At 37.4% G+C, this 16,777-nt stretch overlaps 1 protein-coding gene across 2 annotated transcripts in view; it reads right to left on the bottom strand.

The window, feature by feature from the left end:
- Nucleotides 1-14,759, bottom strand: part of SPAG9 (sperm associated antigen 9) — a 100,473-nt gene extending 85,714 nt beyond the window's left edge. The window contains exons 1-2 of one of the 2 annotated variants that reach the window (XM_040497130.1): nt 14,647-14,759; nt 6,273-6,353 (exon numbers count right to left, since the gene is read on the bottom strand). The gene's annotated coding sequence lies outside the window, so the exon portion shown is untranslated. The remainder of the gene's footprint in view (nt 1-6,272; nt 6,354-14,646) is intronic. The other variant, XM_040497129.1, reaches the window with a different exon arrangement.
- Nucleotides 14,760-16,777: the final 2,018 nt, after the last annotated feature.

The following is a 16,777-nucleotide window of genomic DNA, read 5'->3' as shown; positions in this document are numbered from 1 at the left end:
ATATATATATATATATATATATATATATATATATAGGGAGATGAGCAAAATGTTACCAGAATGGAGAATTATAAAAAGAAAGAAAGAAAGAAAAAAGATGGGCATCATGGGAAAATATATTGGAATCACCCACTTGAAGGTCATATTGGTGATATCTAATAAAATAAGGGATGTATATATCCTTTGACTCAGCACTACTACTCTTACTTACCCCTACAGAAGCACAGCAAAGCCCAAAGATGTGAAAATGGATGTTCCATGCAATACATTTTATAACAACTCCCAAATTGGAACCAAATTTGTCATTAGGTGGTTGGTGATGTGAATTATAATAATCATATGATGGACACGACGTGGTGGCTTTGCTACTTCCTAGCTATGTTACCTTGCGTATATCAATCTCTCTGGGCCTTAGTTTCCTTACTTATACTCGACAAATAATGATAGTACATTAGAGCTGGTATCAGGAATAGCACCTGGCACAAATGTGTTTTTCAAATTCAGCAAAGGTACTGTTAAAAGGAATGCGCTGTATATACATGTGCTGACATGGGGTGGTGCCTAGAACTGAACAGAAGGGTGTTGAATGTACATTGTTATATCTTAAAATAAAAAATAAAGGTGGAATCCTCATCCAATAGGATCGGTATCCTTATAAAAGCTCTTTTTCCCCCTACATGCAAAGAGAAAAGACCATATGAAGACACAGAGAGAAGGCAGCTATCTGCAAGCCAAGGAGAGAGATCTCAGAAGAAAGCAAACCTGCCAACACTTTGATCTTGGACTTCCGGCCTCCAGAACAGTGAGAAAATAAATTTCTAGGGTATTTTGTTGTGGCAGCCCTAGCAGAGCAAATAGGAAACGAAGCATCAACGTCACCTTGGAAAGAAGCTTGAAGTTTGTACAAGTGATGTGGACAGAGCTGGGCTTAAAGCTTACAGAAACAGGTCCTCGCTGGTTTGATGGCAATTTGCTTATCAATGTTGGTTTGGCTTTGTTGCAGTGTATTACTACTTAACAACAAGACCGTGTGAAAGGAGATATAAAACCCCAGTATACCATGATTGCCAGAGATTTCCTACATTTACCTTAATGAACGTGACTATTGTTGAAACTGGCTTAGCTTCATCTATAAATATTCCTTAGAAGTCCTATTAATCATTTTGCTCTCCCTTAAACATTTTGGATTATCCCTATCTATACTTCCTTAAGCCTCCGCCCACAGTTTTCTAGCCCATTCAGGTTTCTGCTTAATTGATTTCCATTTGACATCACATTCTTACCTTTGCCTCAAAAATAACATGTGATTATCAACCCATTTTCTAACCACCTCTTTCAAAATATACTTACTAATCTCATAGAAATTGTCCATTTCTATTTTTCTTAGCATACATCATACAAAAAAAGGCATTTAGGGGCATCCGGGTGGCTCAGTCGGTTGGGCGTCCGACTCTGGCTCAGGTCGTGATCTCATGGTTTGTGAGTTTGGGCCCTGTTTCAGGCTCTGTGGTGACAGCTCAGAGCCTGGAGCCTGCTTCGGATTCTGTGTCTCCCTCTCCCTGCCTCTCCCCTGCTCGCTTGCTCTCTCTCTCTCAAAAAAATAAATGTCAAAAAATTAAAGAAAAAAAAGGCATTTAGCACATGCAAACTACATTTGGTTACACATGACATGCCCCTTACCCTGTTTATTTTTATTAATCAACTTTTTTTTTCAACTTTATTATTGTTTTTTTAATGTTTACTTATTTATTTTAGGGAGGAGAGGGGCGGAGAGAGAGGGAGAGAATCCCAAGCAGGCTCTGCACTGTCAGCACAGAGCCCAACATAGGGCTTGAACCCACAAACCTCAAGACCATGACCTAAGCTAAAATCAAGACTCAGACACTTAACCGAGTAAGCCACCCAGGTGCCCCTCAACTTTATTTTTTATAGCAGTTTTAAGTTCACAGCAAAATTGAGTGGGAAGTACATAGCGCCCATATACCCGCCTCCCCCCACCTGCCACAACCTCCTCCACTATCCACATCCTGCACAAGAGTGGTATGTTTGTTACAGTCAATGAACCTACACTGACACATCATTATCACCCAAAGTCTATATATAATGTACATTACTCTTGGTGTGGAATATTCTACAGATTTGGACAAATATATATGACATGTAACCACCACTATAGTTTCATAAAAATAGTTTAACTGCCTTAAAATTCCTGTGCTCCACCTATTCATCCCTCTCCTTTAACCTTGGCAGCAACTGATCTTTTTTACTGTCTCCATAGTTTTACGTTTTCCAGAATCTCCACAGAGCTGGAATCACACGGTATGTAGCCTTTTCACATTGGCTTCTTTTATTCTGTAATACGCATTTGGGGTTCCTCGGTATCTTTTCAGGGCTTGATAGCTCATTTCCTTATTTTTTAAGTTTATTTTATTATTTCTTAATTTCATATTTATCTTGAGAGAGAGAGAGAGAGAGAGAGAGAGAGAGAGAGAGAGAGAGAAAGCAGGCAGGAGAGGGACAGAGAGGGGCGCCTGGTGTCTCAGTCGGTTAAGTGTCTGCCTTCAGCTCAGGTCATAATCTCACGTTCATGGGTTCAAGCCCCACACTGGGCTCTCTGCTGTCAGCACAGAGCCTGCTTCAGATCCTCTGTCCCCCTCTCTCTCAGCCCCTGCCCCACTCACTCTCTCTCTCTCTTAAAAATAAATTAATTTAAAAAAGAAAGAAGAAGGAGGAGGAGGAGGAGGAGGAGGAGGAGGAGGAGGAGGAGACACAGAAATCCCAAGCAGGCTCTGCACTATCAGCAAGGAGCTCGACATGAGGCTTGAACCCACGAACCGTGAGATCATGACTTGAGCCAAAACGAAGAGTCAGATGCTTAACCAACTGAGCCACCCAGGTGCCCCTCCACCTTGAGTTTTAAAATAAAAACAGGCAAATTATCTCATGGTTAGAATGTCTGCATAAGATAGATTTAAACCTGTAGAAATGATCATCAGTGTCTCTAGCCTAAGTATTATCCACTTTCACCCTCCTCTCTACTCCAGTGTAAGAATAAATTATAGTCTATTCATCTCAGTCTATTTACTTGAGGTTCTTAAGTGATTTGTTTCTGTATCCCATTATGATTAAGCAGAAAACTTAAATTTGTTACTTTATATCATTATATCCAGAATGTATCATTGACAGCTAATTATATAAATCAAAACAAAACACCAAAATACATTACCTATTAAGTAGTAGACAGCCACACCATTACAAAGATGGTTCAAACATTAAGTTATCCACTTTCTCACGCATGAACTCAGAACTAAACAAGCCAGGATATCGGAATCCCAAGGGATATCTTCCCAAAGGGGTTGTTCATTATCCTCAACTCTGCAAAACTACATAGGCTTTCAGATGGCCAAGTTAGAGTTTGTTTTTTTTTCTGGTTCTGAGACTAGTGGATACACAGGCAATTAAAAGGCAGGGGGAAAGGGGAGGGGTCCACCAAGGTAGGTCCCCATAATGGAATATCATTCAACCCTGAGACGGAATGAAGTACTACTGATACATGCTACAACACGGATGAGCCTTCTGCCAGGGGAAAGAAGCCAGTTACAGAAGACCACATCCTGTATGATTCCACTTACATGAGATGTCCAGAATAGGCAAATCCATAGAAACAGAAAACAGATTAGTGGCTGCCAGGGGCTGGGGGAGGCAGGGCACGAGGAGCAGGTACCATATAGGTATGGGTTTCTATGTGGAATGGCGAAAGTGATGTGGAATTAAGGTGCTTGTGGTGGCTGTACAACCTTGTGAATATACTAAAAACCCTTGATTTGTACACTCTTAAAAAGGTGGATTGAACAGTATGTGAATTATATATATATTTTTTTAATTTTAAGCAGGCTCCACACCCAGCATGGGGCTTGAACTCAAGACCCTGAGATTAAGAGTTGCAAGCTCCACCAATTGAGCCAGCCAGGCACCTTGCGAATTATATATTTTTTTAAAGTGACAAGATGTCATTCAAAACCTATTCCTAGCACAAGCAGCAGAAAATGACATAATTGAGTAGTAACCTATTTTTTAAAGGAAAAGACAGGAAGTCAAATGATAAGAAAACAAAAGAAAATCTCAACACTTAGTAAATGTTTGTTGAGTAAATGAAAATGCAGCGAAGAGTTTTAAAGTGGTAATAAAAATTAAGCCAGAATAACACTGAAGTTATTTAAAACTCAGATTTCGGGGGCACCTGGGAGGCTCAGTTGGTTAAGTGTCTGACTTCGGCTCAGGTCATGATCTCGCAGAGCCCCGCGCCAGGCTCTGTGCTGACAGCCCAGAACTTGGAGCCTGCTTCATATTCTGTGTTTCCCTCTCTCTGTCCCGCCCCTGCTTGTGTCTTCTCTCTCCCTCTATCTCTCTCTCTCTCTCTCTCTCTCTCAGAAATAATAAATAACTTAAAAAAAATCAGATTACATGGGGCGCCTGGGTGGCGCAGTCAGTTAAGCGTCTGACTTCAGCCAGGTCACGATCTCGCGGTCCGTGAGAGTTCAAGCCCCGCGTCAGGCTCTGGGCTGATGGCTCAGAGCCTGGAGCCTGTTTCCGATTCTGTGTCTCCCTCTCTTTCTGCCCCTCCCCCGTTCATGCTCTGTCTCTCTCTGTCCCAAAAATAAATAAACGTTGAAAAAAAAAATCAGATTACATAAGAGCACAAATTATAAATACTATATTTTCTTCCTCAGATAAATCACAAGTAGAAAGAACAGGCAGATGATCGCTAAGCTGTAGGTACATTCACTCTCTTGCCTCAACACTTGAGCAAAGTCATGCGCCACCTACTAAAGCTCTTAAGCTGAGGCAAAGACTGGCCGGATACTAATCAGTTTCCTCTTTCTCTTAGACACCCTGCTTGATGGCATGCCCCAGCCTCTACAGTTAGCTCCTGACTGAGTTACAGCCACTGAAGTAGATGCAAATGCTGTTGTGCGCCACTCCTGAGGCCTGGTCCAAAAGAAACCTTCCACACACAACTGTCCATTCCCTTTCCCCTCTCCTCTACCTTACTGCAAGCGAGTATGATGAACTTGGGAGCCAGAAGTTGGAAAGAGCCTGCATCTCTACTGGAAACATCTGTTTTAAACTTCACATGAACAAGAAATAACATAACATTGGAGTCATTACATATGTATTTTGTGGCTTGGTTACTATAGCAACTACAGTTACTTTAACCCATAAATTAGCTTATAAACACGCATTAAATCTAAATTCTCTTAAACATTCTAAATCATCGAAGGTATGTTACCCCATGGTGATTTTAAACAGTTTATGAATTTGTTATTTTGGATGATTTTCTGGACGTTTTTCTAAAGGTGATGATTTTCTCCAACCTAAAACCTCCAGCAAAGTACCTTGGTAGAAATTTTCTACGACTGTATTTCATGTTTTCTTTACCTCTACTGTAATTCAAAATATTAGTATTATCTTTTTAGGTACATGAGTTAACCACCAAGATCAGGTAATCCAAATTCAGAACCTCTCACTCTTTTGAAAATACTTCAAATACTCAGCACAGCATAGTCAATGGACTCCATTTTCTCAAGGCCTAGGCCACATGAGATAGAATGGTGTTTAACAGAGAAGTACTTTTAAAAATGCTGGGAAGAACCATCTCTTCAAAGTCCTAAATGCCACTAAATAATCAGTAAAGGGGAAAGAAAAGGGAAGTGGGATGGCCCGGGAAAAGCAGGAAAGAAAAGCCCGACTGGGCGAGGATGGCAGACATCCCTGACAGCCTCAAGTACCATAAAGTTAACCTATGTCTATTATTGCTGCATTATTTCTGAGGTGTAGTGAAAGATCATTTCTTGTTTCATAGTTCCCATGTGTACCCAAATGTGAGAATTATCCCAGGAAAAATCCTAAAGCCTTGTCATTTTATTCATCAAACTAGTCACAACCTGAGATTAAGAGGAAATAAACAAGATTCTGCTCATCCTTCCTACCCTAAAACAACAAATAAACTAATCTGCCATTTTTTAAAAAACTGGTAATATTCTGAAGAACAAATAAATCAAATGAATCAGGACATCTAAAAAGAAAAGGGGGGAGAGGGCAAGAAAATAGAAGAATCAAAAGACTAATCCAAAAATTTCCCCTTTTAATAGCTAATAGAGATAATTCAGCCTTGTTTTGAATGCTCTTTCTATCCATCTTTCCAAAGAGCAAGACGACATGATTAAGGCAGGAAGAGCCACCTGCTCTGCCTGCTCAAAATCAGAGCTTACCTCCTTAGATTGATGGCCTTTGCCAAGTTTGGAACACCTTCCATCTCTGTTGTCTTCTGCCCCATCAGACTGCTGATAGGCCTATGGGGGGAAGAAAGAGAAACAGACCTGCTAGAATGCCGTATCCAACTCATTATTTGCCTTCTCAAAAGGAATCATCAGTTCTTACTATTCATGGAAGGCAGATAATCCAATGGTTATTTGGCCTCAAAAGATTGGCAATGGTCTTTCAGAAGCCTTTCCTTGAACAATTGAGCATCGGAAGTCTCAACAGGTAAGCAAGAATCAAATGCCGACTTAAGAGAAAACAAATCTCAGACAACCACACCAAAACAGTAATAAAAGCCTCTCCTCTGCCAACTACGTCCTATACCGTGTCTCTAAAATTCAAAAGACTTTCAGACAGATAGATGTTATTAATCAATGACAACATGAAATGCTAAAGAATTCTCATGAATTGATGATCCTATCCTAAAAACAGAGTAGAGTAACTTCAAAGAATCTCCATGGTAGAGATCTGACCTAGTCTCTGTCTTGAAGATGTTACCTAATCCATCCACGTCCGAAAGGTGGCTACTCTCCTACCTAAAGTCTCTATGTAGGAAGAGTCCATGCTTTCCTCTAGCACACATTCCTATGTATCACCTTACCTTCAAGGTTAAGAAATACTTCCTCATGATCAACCAAAACCAACAAATATATTTTCTCTAATTTAACCTTCCAAAATTACAGAAAAACAACTTGGTGTCTTCTTTACCTATACCTTTATATGTTTGAAGTAATCAAATCATTTTTTATTCTGTTCTCTAAGCTAAATCACCATAAATCCCTTCACCGTTAGTCATAAAATTAATTTTCTCTGAAACTTTAGCTCTGGATATTAATTATAAACTATAACCTTAAGCTTCTCAATAGACAACACTAGACTACAGAAATGAGAGAGTCCAAATACAGACAATGAAACATAAAACAGATCTGAAGACCACATAGGATATTACTTAATGAAGCAGAAGTAATAAAATGCTAGTGTTTGCATCAATTATCCTGTGCTTAATTTTCTACTTTCCCTCTCAGATATAGGCTCTTAAAAAAGAAACCCTTGTATAAAATTTATTAAACATGTAGAGGTTCTTAATATTGCAAAGAAGTAGATTTAAGCTAAATGAACTTAAAAAGTAGCTATTTAAAATATTTTTTAGTTTTTTATTATTTTTTATTGGGGGGAGGGGGAGAGGGGAAAGAGAGAGAGAGAGAGAGAGAGAGAGAGAGAGACTGAGACTCTTAAGCAGGCTCCAAGTTCTGCGTGGAGCCTGACGTGGGGCTGACTCCCACAATTCTGGGATCATGACCTGAGTCGAAATCAAGAACTGGAACTTTCAACCAACTGAGCAATTCAAATGCCCCAAAGGTAACTTTAAAAAAAAAAAACAAAAAACAAAAAACTTTCTGTATAATGTATTCCTTTTTTTTTGGTAAAGTTTATTTATTTATTTTTGAGAGAGAGAGAAAATCCCAAGCAGGCTCTGCGCTAGGGACGTGGGGCTCCATCTCATGCACTGTGAGAACATGACCTGAGCTGAAATCAAGAGTCAGATACTTAAGTGACTGAACCCACCCAGGCACTCCTTATTTTGCCATTTTTTTTAAATCAGGAGATATAAAACTCCTAAAGCCGCCTTATTAAAAATCTGCTTTCAGCAAAAATACAAATCATCAGTTTTCTATTTTAATAAATGTAAAAATAATACAGAAGAGATTGCCTAATGACAAGAAAAAAATTAAAGTGGAAAAAGTGACTTATTACAATATTATTCAAATTCTCAGAATTTTAACATTTACTGCCAATCACAAAGCCCAGGAAAGGCGCTAATAAAGCCTTTTCTTAACCTGAAGGCATTTTTTTCTAAGTGATTTGAAAAACAGTGACAGAAAATATTTAGGCTCTTCTATCTATTAACTGGTATGAATCTATACCTGGTAACTTAAAAATGGTTTCTCTTTCTTCTGTGTTGTGAAAATTCTCAATTGACCATTCACATTATTAACAGACAGACCTGGCTTATGAATAATCCTCGAATTAGAAGTCTGTCCTAATCCTCTTATTCCTTTAAAATAAGAAAATATGTGGGGCGCCTGGGTGGCGCAGTCGATTAAGCATCCGACTTCGGCCAGGTCACGATCTCGCGATCCGTGAGTTCGAGCCCCGCGTCGGGCTCTGGGCTGATGGCTCAGAGCCTGGACCCTGTTTCTGATTCTGTGTCTCCCTCTCTCTCTGCCCCTCCCCCGTTCATGCTCTGTCTCTCTCTGTCCCAAAAAAATAAATAAACGTTAAAAAAAATTTTTTTTAAATAAAATAAGAAAATATGTACATTAATAATTTTAATACCTCCCCATGCTTTCCACCTAGTATATGCTAATACTTATAAAGTGTTTTCCTTCCAATAATAATATATGTTTCAAGGTATTTGAAAGTAACTTATTAGACTATGATCTTGATACCAAATTTAAAAAACAAATGAATGTTATTTGGGGGGAGGGGGTGGAAAGAGATAAAGGTCAGAATAAAGCTCCACCACAAATGTCATCAATTATCCAAAAATCATTTTTCCATTTAATTTTTAAAAATAGGTTTGTATTCAAAGAAAGGAAGACCAGATTCAGAGAATACTTCCTAAGTAGCTTAAAATCACTGCCATCATCTCCACAATTCAAGGGAAAGTCACCTGTTATAAATTCAAGGAGCTTAAGGGAAACAGTTTTCTCAAGAGAGAATCAAACAATAAATGATTCCATATCAGCTGTGTGTTAATATGTTGCAAATAATGAGTCAAAGTCATAAGTTATGATGAACAAAATGAAATATGCTACTAAACCTTACTTCTCCAATTCTGTTCATATTAAAAATGACCAAACACTATTATAAATCAAGAACCACTAAAATATTCCTCTTCCTTGCCCTGCTTCCTTAAATATATTCTAAGAAAATTACCAAAAGATAAAGAAACCTATAGGTTTGAAAAAATATTTACTCCAATATGATTCACTACACTGGAAAAAGTGTCCAACTAGCCAACAGAAATTTGCTTTAGTTTACCTGTATTTATTTTTACCCTGATTCATTCTTTCATTCCACAAAGGATTTGAGATAGCTTATAAGAATATACCTAACAATTCATTATAAGTGTGTAAAATACAGATAAAAAAAAAAAAAGAAACAATTTAAAAATGCCACCCAGGTAAGGTCCAACAAACTAGTCCTTATGGTTGCACTTCTAAGTTTGTTCTGAGTTTCCAGAAGCCAAGGTAAAAAAACAAAGTGGCCATTAAATAATTCTCACTAGAATAAAGGAGAAAACATAGTTCTCCAGAGAAAACAAGAATTGATAATTAGATGGCATAGCTTCTGGATGATGGGTGTAGGCACACATTTAAAAAAGAATAAAGATTATACAAGAGAAACATGACAGAGTTAAGGAAAAGATACAAAGTTATACATACACTCTAACTGAAGTGATATAAAAACATAGCACATATGGGAAAAGACTAGATGGTCACATACAGCCCTTCCCCCCACGATATGGAGTTCTTTGACTGCAATGACCATATTACATAATTCTGTACCACAAACATACTCTTCTGTACCAAGCTAAATGCCAGGCATACAGTAGTATGATATTTTTAACTATCTATATTTACTTGGCTCATTTAAGGTAATATTTGGCTTACAAGACAGAAGTACTCAATATACAAAAGAACTAACGAATATAAAGTATTTTGTGATGAAGAACCCATTATGCCACATCTTGAATAGCAAGGCTGATTATAGACTCCTTGCATAGTTGTCAAGAACCGACAGGCCTTTCTCAACCCACAATTTCATTTTTCCACTCCATATATGTTTCTGATTCTTCCTTAAGGCTCACAAGACATTAACTACAAAGAAGCATTATTGTTACTCCCAGATAAGAAATCATATAAAGTGGCATTTTAAAAAATGCTTTATTCATGTTGGAAAAACCAAAACATATCCTACATAGTTCAAATTTTGAAAAGAGAGCAACTAGAAATCTCCAAAATTAAACATGACCACAAAACTGTAACAAAATTTTTATAGGCTCAACTTCCCAACATTGTGAAATCATACCACAACCTGAGAGATTCCATGCTATCAAAAGCCGTAAAGTATGTCCTTTAATTCAGTTCCTATTTCTTGATGTTTTCTTGCTTCTCAAAAGCAAGTGACTACAACCAAAATTTCCCCTTTTAATACAGGAAGTAATCTTCAAAGCAGAACTTGGGACTTTCATTATGGCTACTTTTTAAAGAGGATATGTGTCCTAAAACATATTAATCACAAGTGACAGAGAGTCTCTAAAATTAAAGACTCTTAACATACAAATATAAACATAGAAATTAGACAAGATACTGCTATCATATTGCATGCAAAAAATGGCACTAAACAGAAAAAATTGCACCCATCCCTCCTCTATTATAAATATCATTATCAGTAATTTCTGTGGCCTTAAGTTTTTATTACAGATGTTAGAAACACAAAAAATACACTCAAAACTGAAAGTTTAAGACAATACAAATATATATTGCATTACAGTAACTGTAGCAATCACGATATATTCTTTTTAAAAACTGATAAGATTAAGTAGTCTGGATATTCTGTTGCCTATCATACAAAAAAATATTCATATACTCTTTTACGTACACTGGTTTACATTTGTTTTCATCTTTTTTTTTTAAGTTTATTTATTTTGACAAAGAGAGATGCACGAGTGAGGTGGGGGCACAGAGAGATGGAGACAGAGAATCCCAAGCAGGCTCCATGCCATCAGTGCAGAGCCCAACAGAGGGCTCAATCTTGTGAACCATGAGATCATGACCTGAGCCAAAATCAAGGGTCGGACGCTTAACCGACTGAGCCAGCCAGGCACCTGTTTTCATCTTTTAAAAAACATATTTCCCGTCCTGGTTTTCCAAAAGGGTAGGGAACTGGTGATACTTAAAGATTATCTCCTATCAGAGATCTAGGCCAAAGCCTACAAACTTTAAGTTATAAGATGAATACATTCTTAGATCTCACATATCACATGGTGACTACAGTTAATAATATTGCAGTATATATTTGGATTTTTAAGAGACTAACTCTTAAGCATTCTCACCACAAAAATTAAAATTAAAAAAAACATAATTCTCAGGTGACGGATTTGTTAACTTGATTGTGAGAGTCCTTTTGTAACGTATATGTATATCAAGTTGTCACACTGCACCCTTGAAATATATACCATCTTATTTGTCAATTACATCTCAATAAGTCGGGAAGGGTAAAAATATAAATGAAAAGATTACCTCCTACCACCACCTTTTTTAAAAATAAGGAGCTTTGACTCATTTAGAGATCGGAGGGAGAGAAAAACTAAGAGCGTAAAATGAAAAAACATTCAAATTATTTTCCTCCCCTAATTTTTTTCAGATATTTAAATGTGGCAAAATAAAGTCTTGGAAGAAAATTTTAAAATACACTAAGATTTCATATTATACCCCGTTAAAGCTTAAAGAAAAAACAGAAGGAAGAGAGAAGAAAGCAACCAGATGCAAAAGAAAAATATTCCAAGATATCAAAGGAAAGGGAGGAGACAAGCATTAATAAAACATGACTCATTAAAGCCTCAGCTCACAAGCCAAGAGATCTAGTGTTACAAGCTTTGTGCATCTGAACGGTCAATTTTGATTAACCACAGTTACAAGTTCTTTTTAACTGTTATTTAGACACCAAGATTTATTTCAAACTGGGATAAACTCCCAGGGAGAGAATTTCTTGGTGGGATATTACATTATTAATGAAATTAAATAATAAAGTTTCAGATTAAATTTAGCTCAAAGACCACATCTACTTGAAGAATTTCTTCATCACTTGCCTAGAGAATTAGCAATTATTTTTTAAATGATACCTTATTTTTTTAATTACTTTAAATTAAGATGGAAAACACTAGTAATCAGTACTTCTCAGAGAGAAATGAGAAGAAAGATACCACCCAGCATGACAATTCCAAAAAAGTTGGATATGATTCACTGGACTGGATAATAAATCTTAGTTAAGAGATTGCTTATTTTGTTTATATTTACTAGAAAGGAACAGGAAGCAGGTTTTCGAAATTTTAGTAATTAAAGGGATAAAGTGTATGTGAAAAAAATTAGTAATTTATGCCATTTAGGTACTTTTGTGAAAAAAGTAGCAGTATTTCCTTTGAACGTAAGAAAAATGCTCCAGGGGAATTCTTCCTATAATATCTCCCTTATCATTCGAACAGATTACTTACTGTATGAAAGGATTCTAGACAAGAAGTTCCTTTCTAGGTCTTAATCCAAAATTTGGAACTCTTCAGGAATCAAGAGGAAAATACAGTAAGTAGAACAATGAGGTTGTCAACTGTGCCTTTAGTGTCTGGTTCTAAAATACAATACAATCTCTGATATAAAACACAATCACGTTAGGATTAAAATATTATCTCAACAGCTAATTTTTCTTCTTCTTTAACTAGAGAATGCTCAACTCTTGAAATGTACCAAAAGCTTGCGACTGCCACAAGACTGTTTCTCTAGAGGAGTGGTACTCAGCAATGTGACTCCAGTAATATATTTGTTAGTGTATGCACTGTGGAGTCCATCATCCAGCTCTCTAAGACCTTAAATTCCTGAAGTAATTTATTCTATTCCATTCCATTCCATTCTATTGCATTTCAATCCATTCCAATTCATTCCAATCCATTCTTTTCTATTTTTTTTTTTTAATTTTTTTTTCAACGTTTATTTTTATTTTTGGGACAGAGAGAGACAGAGCATGAACGGGGGAGGGGCAGAGAGAGAGGGAGACACAGAATCGGAAACAGGCTCCAGGCTCTGAGCCATCAGCCCAGAGCCTGACGCGGGGCTTGAACTCACGGACCGCGAGATCGTGACCTGGCTGAAGTCGGACGCTTAACCGACTGCGCCACCCAGGCGCCTTTTCTTTTCTATTCTAAGAAGGCTCTACATGCAATCTGGGGCTTGAACTCACAACTGGCTTACAAGAGCCAGTCTTGATCACACTCTGAGCCAGTCAGGCGCCTACCCCCCTTAAATTTCTATAGTGGAATCACAGAAGTCATTCGATACATTCAATGTGAAAAAAGGAAAAGATAGGGCCCTCTAGGTATCTACAAGCCTAAAAGTACAAAGAGAAGACATATGGCTCATTTTGTCTCACTGTAATTGGCTTCTGTAACCAAACATTCACTGGCTCCCTTCTATGACATCTGCTTAATAGCCATGTCAGTTCTCCTTGAATTCTACAATGATTGAACTCCAGATTCCAAGCGATTCAGGATTTAGCTCTATTAGGCCATTCCAGAATGCTAGAAGAAGCAGTCAATTATCACAGTCCAAGCCCGGTAGTCAGTGAGGTTTAGCCACCACGAATTCCTGTCCTTGACAGCAGGTGTCACTATGTAGCCTTAATGGTTGATGTAGGAAGAACTATGGGCCACCTCTCACTCCCAAGGATTCTGAGAGTTTACAGTGCTGGGAGGGAAAACTGGAGAGCTCCTCTGCCTGCCCAAATCAAACACGAAAATAGGCCATCAAGTTTCTCCCCATTTCTTTTTCTAATTTTGACTTAATTAGGTCCACTTTCATTAGCCAAAAAGAAATCATCCTCGGAGTTTGAAACAATAGTTATTTTTAAATCAAAAATAAGATAAAATTGTACGTAAAAATGAAATAATTCTGAAAAATGATATTCTGTTCCTTTAAACTCCCTCGGTTTTCCACTAGAAAAGAACGAAATGAAGAAGTCAGTATTTTTTTTTAAGTAAACTCTGTGCCCAAAGTAGGGCCTGAACTCACGACCCCGAGATTAAGAGTCACATGCCCTACCAAGTCAGCCAGATGCCCCCAGAAGTCAGTAATTCTATTACACACACTTCAGAGCTAGAGTTTTTGTCACATTTTTAAATTTCAAAGCAATACAGAAAGCAATGGCACTTTGTGTAATTGATCAAAATCAGAAGAAATGATCCACATGCACACACATCAGAATCCTGAATAATGGATATAGTATAATGTTAACCACCAACAAAGGCTCAGAGCTAAATTGAAGAAGAGAGTCTTAAATGTATCTTTGATTTAGTCATTTCTGTAGACATCAGTACCATGTGAAAATGTGAACAAAAAAGGACTAAGCCTAGCTTCCAGGTCTCACTCTTCAGCCTGGGATGACAATTCCAAGCATATACTTGGAACACCAGTCAAATGTCAAGATGAGTCAATGCACTATTAGAGCCCACTCTTTAATGTGCAATTACAGAGGAGAAGTATTTTTACTTACTCTGGTCAGCATAGTTTTTTGCTTTGAGTTCAAGTTGTCTTGTTTGAGATTCTAAAGATTCCACTCGGGTCTGTAAATCCTTTTTTTCCTGTTCTTGAGAGTCTTCAAATTCAATGAATTTCTAATAGAAAAAGAAAAGTATTATTTTCATTAGAGAAATGAAAATTTTTTAACATTATCAATTCCTGTGTTTGTTGGTATCAAGAATCACAATTAGGCATTAACTACCCAGAAAGATCTCAGAATCAGGAACTTAGGTTGATTTTTAGTTTCTCTATAAAAACATCCAAATATAGAAGGAAAAAGATGACACAGTAGTTTATGAAGTGCTTCCACTTCATATCATTGGCATTCCAAAGAAAATACACACATCCTACTCCAAATTTATGAATACTTTAACTAGCATATTTGCATATTCATGAGTTAAAGACATAATTTTTTACATATTGCTGTACAGAACATGTGCAACAAATGGAGAACTATAGAATGATGATGTGTCAATAAATATTTGTTCAATTGTTTAATGATTCTAGATTACCTGAACTATGGAGTTTAAATTCCTGAGAAAAAGAGAACTCACTAGAAATAACTTCACCAAAAATTCAATTTACTGAAACTGTTCTTGTCAAGAAGATTATCACTAAATCTCAGTCTCTTCATCTTAATTCTTCTATCAGTATCATTTGACATCTGATCACTCACTCCTTAAAACTTTTTTTTTTTTTTTTTTTTTTTTTTAATTTGGCTTCCAGGACTTTGTTTTCCTTCTACTTTACTGGTGGTTCCTTCTTGGTCTTCTTTGTTGGTTCTTTCTGTTCTCCCCAATTTCTTAACATTCACAAGGTCAGTCCTTGGATAACTTTTTCTCTTCGTTGTTTACTCTTATTCTCTGATGATCTCATCCAGTTCCATGGCTAACTATACTAACTATATGCTGACAACCTCCAAATTTCTAGTCCAGTCTCTAGCCTAGACCTCAATTCCAGATTTACATGTCCAACTGCCTACTGAACAACTTCATCTGAATGTCTAATAAGCATCTTAACCTCAACATGTCAAAGCTTGCTCCTCTTGGTGTTAGCTAGCTCCTTTAATTACTGTGGTCAATTGTTCAGGCTCAAAACTTGAGTCAGCTTTGAGTCTTCTCTTTCTCTAACACCTCATATCCAATCCATTAGCAAATCTACCTTCAGATCCAGCTACTTTTCATCATCACCACCATCAGCGTGGTCTGTGCTACCATTATCTATTGCCTGGATTAAGGCCACAGCAACTGCCTCCTAGCCAATGTCCTTACTTCCACCGTTGCCCCTACAACACATTCTCAACACAGTAGTGAGAGTGAACCTTTAACAAGTAGGTCAGATGGGGCGCCTGGCTGGCTCAGTTGGTAGAGCATTCAACTCTTGATGTCAGGGTCTTGAGTTCAAGCCCCATGTTGGGTGTAGAGATTACTTTACGAAACGAATAAATACTTTTTAAAAAAGGGGGGTAAGTCAGATCAGTTTACTCCTCTGCTCAAAATCCTGAGATTACTTACGTTCTACCAAAATCTTTACCATAGCTTCCCATGACCAACACAATCTACATCATCCTCTTCTACTCTTCCTCTCCCCACCCCACCTCCCTCACAGTCTAGTTCAAGCTTCCCTGAAGAACCTTTGCAGCTGCTTCCTACAGTCTGGAATCTCTTCCTCCACATATCCAATTGGCTTGCTCCCTCCTCACCTCCTTAACATCTTTGTTCAAATGTCACCTTCTTGCTAAGATTTTCCATGTGGTATTTAAAACTGCAGTTACCCAGTCCCTACTTACCTCTCTGCTTTTCTTCTCTCCAGCACTTACTCTCATCTAACATACTATAAATTTCGGTAATTATTTATTATCTGCTTTGCCTCACTAGAATGTAGACTCCATGAGGGTAGGGATTTTTGTTTTCTTTGCTGTTGTATTCCCGGTACAAAGAATGATGACAGCTCAAATATTTGTTAAAGAAATGAATGAATAAACAAATTTTTAAAAAACTTTCAGAGTAAAAAACTGAAGCCCCTATAGAAAAATATAGAGTTCACAAGAAAACTTAGATATCACTAAATACACCCTAGTTTTAATATGAAATTTCTTGTTCATT

This window comes from Herpailurus yagouaroundi, unplaced genomic scaffold (genome assembly GCF_014898765.1).
Source record: "Herpailurus yagouaroundi ecotype Mexico unplaced genomic scaffold, PumYag 189, whole genome shotgun sequence".
In the NCBI taxonomy this organism is placed as follows: Eukaryota; Metazoa; Chordata; class Mammalia; order Carnivora; family Felidae; genus Herpailurus; species Herpailurus yagouaroundi.
Note: the sequence above shows the minus strand (reverse complement) of the source record. Positions and strands in the feature narration are given on the sequence as shown.